We start from the raw sequence: 9,049 nt of genomic DNA, 5'->3' as shown, positions 1-9,049 counted from the left end.
TTATGTTTTTTAGCTGGTCAAAGTGGAGCGACATGCCAGTGAACAGGATGTTGTGAAAACTTCTCCTATCCTGCTGTGTCCCGGTTAGCCAGAGGAGCACATTCAGACAGATTATTGCTACACTGAACACCAAGGGAGGTCCTTCCTTCCGCTGACATCTTTGAGAACAATTCATCCTTGCTCTGTTAGAATACATATATAGAGAGATATCCAGTATATATCTGTATCACTGGCAGTTTCTGTAAAGGTATTTACTGTCTGTACATTGCCATCATCTCCCTACTAAAATGAAATTGTTACTACCGCTATTGACATTCAAAATATTTTTTATAAAGTTATTCTTTGGACATGATGATCAATTCCCACATACCTATGGGTTCTTTGCTATTTCAAGTATCCTTATAATTTCCACATTGAACAAAGAAAAAGAATGGTCTGATTATAATTCTATATTTTTTAAATCTTTTTTGTTAACCAAATTAATTTTCTGTCCTTTTTGTTTCTCTTTTTGGACCAATACATCGCATTTAATTTATCTATAAAGCTTTTTCTTTTCTTTCTTTTTTCTTCTAACCCCTCAGCTGTTTCTTGACATCCACTGCCACAACAATAGGACAAAAAATAGATTAAAAAAATCATGTTGACACGTGTAAGAATGATGAATTATATCAAATCTTTTTAGTTTTTTACTGTGCCAGAGTGACACTTGAAAAACACATTAAATTACTGCTGCTAAGTCAAAATAGTCATTTAAAGAGTAAACAACATCTCTGTAACTATGATAAAAATATTTTTCTCATATCCTTTAATACTACTTCCTGCAAGAAAAGGAACTAAATATTAAATGCTGTGTCGACTCCTTCTACTCAGCAGACTAACCCATTCTGACCCACTCAAAACATTTTAGTGCTGATTTGCAGCGACCATTCTCTCTGAGGCAAGTGGCCCAATGCTCTATGGTCCAGTCTATGTTAAGGAATATACTGTTTTTCATGTGTTTTGTCAACGTCAAAGTAAATCCTCTTGGACAGCCTCGAGTTCTGGATGTGCGATACTTTGTTGGTGGTGGTTCACACAAATCTGCTCCTATGCCTTCCAGGAAAACAGCCTACAACATGCTAAGCATTAAATATATTTTCTACAAATTTTGCATTATTATTTAGGCTTTGTTTATACAACTGACACGTCAAAATTCAGTAAGAAAGCCCCCCCTCTCACATAAACCCTGCAGACAATTTAGCAACCAGCTGGTATGGATATATATAATCAGCATCCATTTTCTAAATGATTAAAATTCAAATAAATTCAATAAAAAGTATATTTACAAAAACAAAGGGGAAAAAATGTTGGTTATGTCGAGTTATTGTTTTAAAAAGCAGAAAAACAATTGGCCATACATAGAAAAAGAGCACACCTTTGAATACATCTAAGTGGAAATATAGACAGCCTTTTACAATGGGACAGCTGTTTGGGGCGTTTCAGTGATGTGTAAACTATGGTGAAACATCTGGAGAAAACATCAGTAACAAAGTACAGTATGAAAAAATAGCAAAACACATACCCAGCTTAATTTAACTGCTAACACAGACATAAATGCATGCATTGTAGTAATTATCTAAAAAGTTCACAAATTGAAAAAAAAAATCCTTGGTTCCATCCAATGGTCAAATAGCATTAACTAGTGTTATCTTTGTTTGGCATGGGTGGGGTGTTCTGTAGTCGCCTTCAATGTTTCCTGCCCTATATCCTCAAACTGTGTGGATAAATGTTTTGGAAGTGAGATAAACAAATGTGACCAGGCCAAGGTCATGATACATCCGGTATCATGAACGTTAAGGATGTCAATGCTGAGTTCTTGCATGTCAGAGACAATTGATTATTTTAGAGCTGAAGCTATCGGGCACACCTGATGACGCGCGTGATGACTATCCAATAAATAAGGCATCTCCATGAATATCTGCAAAATTACTGATTTGCGTTTTGTCGCTTTTCGACGGTCTGTCTGGCAGGTTCTTGGACAACACTTTGGAAAATGCACGCTAGTAGTTTGATTGTTGGAGATAAACAATGTTAATATAAACTATGAATGACTGCAACTACACGGCCACATTCAAAGACAGCCTCCTTTGGTTTTTCCTTGGGAGGTTTTTTTTCCGTACTGCTCCAGGCTGATAATGAATCGAGACGGATGGATTTGTGCCTGAATCAATGAAAATGGGGTGAGACCACCAAGTCCCTTTCTAAGGCAGATAAAGACTGATTTGAAGTGTTTCTTTTGACATTCCCGAGATAGATGTATCCCCATAGTTAAAACACGAATCGTGCCAGTAATGATAAGTGAAAGAAAGCAGCTGCCTTCAGAATCAACTATCTCACTACTTTTTCTCATCAGTGTCACTTTACAAATAAACTCAATGCCATGTGCTTTTTAGTTCTTGTAACATTCCTGAATTTATTGTCTTCTAGTAATGGAATGCTTCAAACTTTAAATCTTTAATTACATAAGACAGAACCAACGTGGAATAAGGTGAGCTTTCTTAGTTTGTTAGTAATGATTTTTTTAATATAGGCTTATTGCTTTATTTCAGCAATCTCAGACTGTCAGTTGGTCCTGTGATTTGGTCCAGGCCGAAAAACCTTTATAATCCAATTGTTTTTCATGAGTGTTTGTATGCATTGTCTTGTCCCCCAGATGATGAAACTGTAGGGATAATCTGACTTTTCGTCAGACTCCACTTGAATGTCAAATGTTTTGCATACAGTACCGTGAGATAACTTAACATTTACTAGTTGGACAAACAAAATATTTCATAAAGGCCATGACGTTTTTCTTAAGTGCCAGTGATGTTCACATTTTTGTCCTAATCCTTGGTTGAATGATCATAATTAGAATTGAGTTTTATGTCTCACATATATTAGATATTTTTTGATGTGCCAATTTGGATGTTTTCATTCTGGAGTCAACAACCCAGTTTACACTGTGAGCTGAGGCTCTGAAACTGGACAGGGACCCACAAAAGCTTGTTACAAAGTAGGGGAACATATATTCATGGGATTCTCTTTCCAGACTTCATTGATGTCCCACATTCAAAAGTAAATGTTAAAAGAGAGTCTACTCTCAAGCACTGGAGACGCTTCCATGTCACACTTTAAACTGAGACTGAGACTAAAGATGAGCACAGAGAGACTGTCTCCCCCCCCCCAGAGAACAGAAACAAACATACAGGTCTTTCTGTGCAGAAGAAAAATAGTTTTTTAATCTTCAAGAAGACAAAGCCATTTTATTATTTCCACTACAAAAGTACTTTGTTGGCCCTGAAAGCATGAAAATGTCTGAATCTAAGCATTAGCAGTAGCAGCCCGTGATAAAGTTTATTTAAACATCATGTCATTCTTATTACAATTGTAGTCTAAAAGTTGACTTTTCATCGACAGTGTGTCCTTATCAAACAAGCTGCAACGATATGTTTTGGATTTTTTTTTGGGGGGGGGGGGCGTCTAATAGTTAGGAAAAAGCATTTTGCGTATAAGAAACTACAGAAATGATGTACCTATAATGAAAATGACTCATTCAAGGGGAACTTTTCTAAATATAACAACGACACTAACTTCTAACTAAGTTACAAATAACTCACTGACATTTAACACAAAAAGGGGAGAATCCCTTGCATGAGCATGAATAGTAACATGAAACTAATTGCTTCCCTTATTCATCATTAGTATAGGCTGTATTAGATAGTTTCTCAAATTTTTTTTTGAAAACATTTGACCTATATATGGCAGTGGAGCAGGTAAGCTTCCCTTATGTTTTAAACATATTTTTATCAAACCCTTACCCATGAGTACGCTCTTCTAACCTTGGCTTTGCGTGCAAATGTTCACTTGTCCCGTGAGCTTAAATTAGCAGGTTCAGCCCCTGCGAGAGTCAGGCCAGGAACTCTGTGTACTTAACCTTGACATAAGATACAATAAGTGACAATAAATCAGAGCACACAAACAGCCCTGAAGCAACAAAACACATTAGTTGGAATATGTAAAAATGTGGCATACTCCTTTATTTTTGCATTACTCAGTATTATCCACCTACAAGGAATCATTTCCTCCTCTTTATAATGTCCTTTGGGAGTTTTTTTTTTGTTGTGTCTGATTATCAGGACTTTGACTTCAAAGAATGTTAATGAGAAAAAAATTACCTGCCCTGCAAAAGAGGCCAAGCTCACTTAACAGGGAAGCCACATCTTTCTTGGCAATCACAGGGCTTGTGTTGTAACTGCCTGCGTTTCAGAATTTTAAGAAATGATCAGCGTGAGCAAGCAGTCAGCAGTTTATGACACTGTTGTAATGATAAGAACAAACAGTGACCAACTTATTCTTATTTATATGCTTATTAGATTGAGCACGTGCAGAGAGGTGTGTAGGCTATAAAGTGCACTCATACAGGTTGTGTCTCCTGTAGGCATGCAATTAACCAGCTTTATATAAAGAACCAGCCTTTTCAGAGTTACACTACAGTGCAATGATTGCAAAAGTCCTGTTCTGAAATTGACCTTCCCTTCAAGAAGCCATTGCTTGCTGATTTCCATGCTGTAAACAAACGGTTGTTGTGAGTTGTCTGCAGAAACTCTGAAAAATCCATTGGACAGCTTTAAATGCTGGTTAATCACTGTGTGGTATTGTATGTATGAGAGACTGAAAAAAAATGTTGTAGTTGGCCACATCATAGCTAGCATGTAAAACATTAGTGTCCGTTGTTTATATTATATGAACCCATGTGAGTTATACCCACATATACACATACGATGCTCTGTTTGGAGTGTGCCACTGAAAAACCTCAGTTTTCCGAACACGTAGCTTTATAACTTTACCCAGCCTCTCTACCCTAAAAAGAATTGGGACATATTGGAAAACGGGCTGGAGTAGGACCAAGTAGGACTCCACTGCCATCCTGGTACAAACTCTGGCCACATCCCGCCTGGATTATTGCAACTCCCTGCTCTTTGGTCTCCCTCTCAAATACATCCATAAGCTCCAATTGGTCCAGAAATCATCACCAGAAATCCATCCATCAATCACATTACACCTGTTCTCCAATGTGTGTAATGTCAGTGCCTTTCAAACTTCCCACATCAGGTCACACCATGTTCAGTGTGGATGTAGGAAGGTCACAAAGTAAGAACAAGGGGAAAAACTAGGTTTCTTTCATCTTTATCTTAGTCAACCCTCAACACGTAAATGAACTTATTGCTCTTTGTTGTTGGTCCCTAGTGATCCCGTCTGAACCACTATGAACCTTCCAGACCCCTCAGGTCATCTGGATCCGGTTTTTTATCAGTTCCCAGAGTCAGAACCAGACATGGAGAAGCTGCATTCAGCTTCTATGCTCCACATGTCTGGAACAAACTGCCAGAAAGCCTCAGATCAGCTGAAACACTCAGTGTATTTAAGTCCAGGTTGAAGACACACCTATTTTCAGCTGCATTTGAATAAGCTTGAGTTTCAAAACGGAATCATGTTTTAACTATTGATTTTATCTTTCATATATATAATTTTTTCTGATTTTATCTATTGTTCTTATTTCCTTCTTTTGTTTAAATTTTAAATCATGCTTTTTATTTCTTCTGTTTTAATGTCTCTGTGAAGCACTTTGAATCACCTTGTTGTTGAATGCTATACAAATAAACTTGCCTTGCCTTGCCTTGCCTAGTGATAGCTAATTGATATTCTTTATTGGGAAGTGTCCCTATGCCCAACTTCTGAAATTAATCTATCATCTCTCTTATTGTTATTTTAGGCTGCATTGAGTGAACCAGCTAATTTGTATTCAATTGAGTTTTTAAATTGATGAAAAGGAAAAATTTGTCTTTGGTTAGAAAAAAATAATAATGATAATAAAATAAAATAAAAAGTAAGACAAGACTGAAACAGGACATTTTTGCTTTCATCTAGACTGGATGAAATTTTCTTGCTGGTTGGATGTACAATTTAAGATCCATTTTCTGTGTCATGAAATGTTCTGTGTCAATAGAATCGTTATTACCATTGCATTATCCACCATGCATGTGTTGAACTCTGCATGAGCAGTAAATCAAAGATGTGAAAACAAATCGTTAAAGGCAGAATATTTAATATTGCGTGGCTAATTTAGACCTTTTGCCCCCTTTTAGTTAAATGATAGAAAGTTAAAATTTTTAATATCACCTTTACTGCAGCTGCACGAGACACCTGAGCTACATATATATGTCTGATTTTCTTTGTCTGCAGACTATTGACTCAACAGAGTGGCATGTGTTGCCTGTTGTCATTATTTCTGCCAAATTTATGTATTTTTCTTCTTTTGTCCGTAGCTATTCCTGACGAGAACCGAATGTGTGTCGGTAGTCTGTTTAAGATAAATACATAGTTGTCTTTAATAATCCAAGGAGGAAGATGAGGTCAAAGAATCTGACCAGCACCTTCATTTTAAGTTGATTTAAGAACTACAAATTACTTAAGATCAGGAAGGTTTTCATGTTCAACATCTTTTACAAATCAAGCTTAAGAATAATGTCAGCAGTGGTCTTAAGGTTAAATTCAGGTAAAATCTAAGAGCATAAAGGAGTTTGGTGGGCATGTAGTGTACATTTTATAAGTATACAATTTATGCAGAACAAAAGCATGGAGTTTTAATTTCAGCTTAATCAAATCTTTCGAGGCACATAAACTATCAAAAAATGACACAAAACGGGGCTGAGGCACAAACATGTTTGTTCAGTGCAGCATTACACTTGTAAAATACTTCACACTGGCTCCGAGTAATTCATCAGAAAGTTGGCTTATTTTCTACAGTTGCCGGTTGGAAAATTGCATTGCACCCCTAAAAGGCTTTGTGGAAAGATAACAAATGCAAATGCAAATGCAGGATATGACTTATACATCTAACTATCTGTTACACATATCTAATGTAAATGTTTAACTGGAAATTAATGAGATGTCAGAATGAAAGATGGAATCAGACATTTGTAGTTCTCAGGGTGACGGCTCAGGAACCCGACCCTGCTGAAAAAAAAAAAAGAGATTAACGTGAAGTTGACTTTTAGTTTCTGACCTTTAAACATTCTGCTTCCACAGAAAACTGTGTTTCTAAATTTCTGTTTTATGCCTTAATTAAACTGGACGGCGCCTTTTTGAGAATAGTGTTTCAAGAAAATCACTTTGAAATTAAATTAAAAGAAAAGACACTTTATTTATCTGGAAGGAAAATCATAAGAGTTACATTCAAAATTCAAGAAATTACATTTTAAATGGTTAAATCACAAGTACCTGCTTTATCTCCTTAATGCTTGCAAGGAGCTGGCGCCTATTTCAGCTAAGAGGCAGGGTTTGCCCTGGATCAGTCCATCACCGGGATAACACAGACAAACACCCATGCTCACATTTACACCTGGTCGCCTATTTAAAACAATATAATAAAATTATCAATAAGCTTTTAAATTCCAGTGAAAATTTAGGATCTAGAGCAGTACTTCCCTCATCAAAATGATGCAAAAACCTCTATCACATTAAGTCCATGCTGGTTACCAAGGTCAGCAGTTACATGACCTTACCTGACCTAAGGTGCCTTATACCACAAATCACTACACTCAGCTCTTAACTTGAAAGCCAGTGAAAACAGATTCAGCAGAAATTTGCCTCTTTTTCTGGAAACTGGTCTCAAGCCTAATGAGATAATTTGTAGATCAAAAGATTACGACAGACACTCTGATTCCCTTTGCTCACAGGAGTTCTTTGGTGCTGAATATCTCCAAGATCAAAGAGTTGTGCTGTGGGAGTGGAGCATCCGGCGATAAAGACGTCCTACTTTTTGAACCAGGGGAGAAAGGGTAAAAGGACAGGTGGTGAAACAGGTGGAGACTTTCAGACACTTGGACTGAAGTCAACCTGCTGGTTAAAAGAAGGTCCAGCAGCTCTGGGGATTTAAAGGAATAATATGTTAACACGTCTACAGTCTGTAAAATGTGCAACAATGATACAAACCAGCGATATAGATGAATAACTATCTCCAGCCTCATATTTGTGAAATCTCCATAAATACCCTTTCAAATGCTACCAAGTTTGATGCAACAAAGGATAACAATGCTTCACAGATTTTAACTGGAGTATCAATTGTCCCATGCAGCCTTTTCGCTGAAAGTGCATCTTAGCACCGTTATTTTGTCAAAATGTTTGAAAATCTATAGAACCTGTAACTAAGTGCTGTGCGTGCCTTGATAATCATAAGAATAATCTTTACTGCTGTATAACTACATGTGGGTATTGTGCGCCAGTGGTGGATTGATAAAACTCAAATGTGTTTTCATTAGACAAACAATTTTGTAATATGACAAACACAGCAATTTACAACATGATTCATGATACCGACTGATTATTTGAGATAATCCAGTCACTCAAGCCGTCAGTGTCCGTCACTCAACTCAAGCCGTCAGTCAATCAAAACGTGCAATAACTTCTTACTTCTTACTGTATACTCAAATTTATATGCGTATTATTATTTATTAGCACCACTATTATCATCATTATTATTATTATTATTATTATTATTACTACTACTATTTTCATTACTATTACTGGTATACTATTATATTATATTATCATTAATATCTTTATCTCTATAAGGGTGCTGATGTTGGGTGTTTTCCACTTTTGTTTATTCTGTACATCTATCTATCTATCTATCTATCTATCTATCTATCTATCTATCTATCTATCTATCTATCTATCTATCTATCTATCTATCTATCTATCTATCTATCTATCTATCTATCTATCTATCTATCTATCTGTAAAATGTGACCAACAGTCTTTCAGCAAAGTTAAGCAAAAATGGTGAAAATTAACTAATATGGACTATGTGTAGTCCAGTTTTATTACTCTGTATATTCAAACACATTTGCGGAGCACGCTTTGACTTTCAGAGGAGACAAAAAGTATTTGCATAATTCCAAATGTTTAAGTTTGTGATGATTTTAAGCCAATGTTCATCAGACACTGATTTATTCATCTGGGCTTTCTT

This window comes from Leuresthes tenuis, unplaced genomic scaffold, assembly GCF_036924035.1.
Source record: "Leuresthes tenuis unplaced genomic scaffold, fLeuTen1.0.hap1 SCAF_19, whole genome shotgun sequence".
Lineage (NCBI taxonomy): Eukaryota > Metazoa > Chordata > Actinopteri > Atheriniformes > Atherinopsidae > Leuresthes > Leuresthes tenuis.
Note: the sequence above shows the minus strand (reverse complement) of the source record.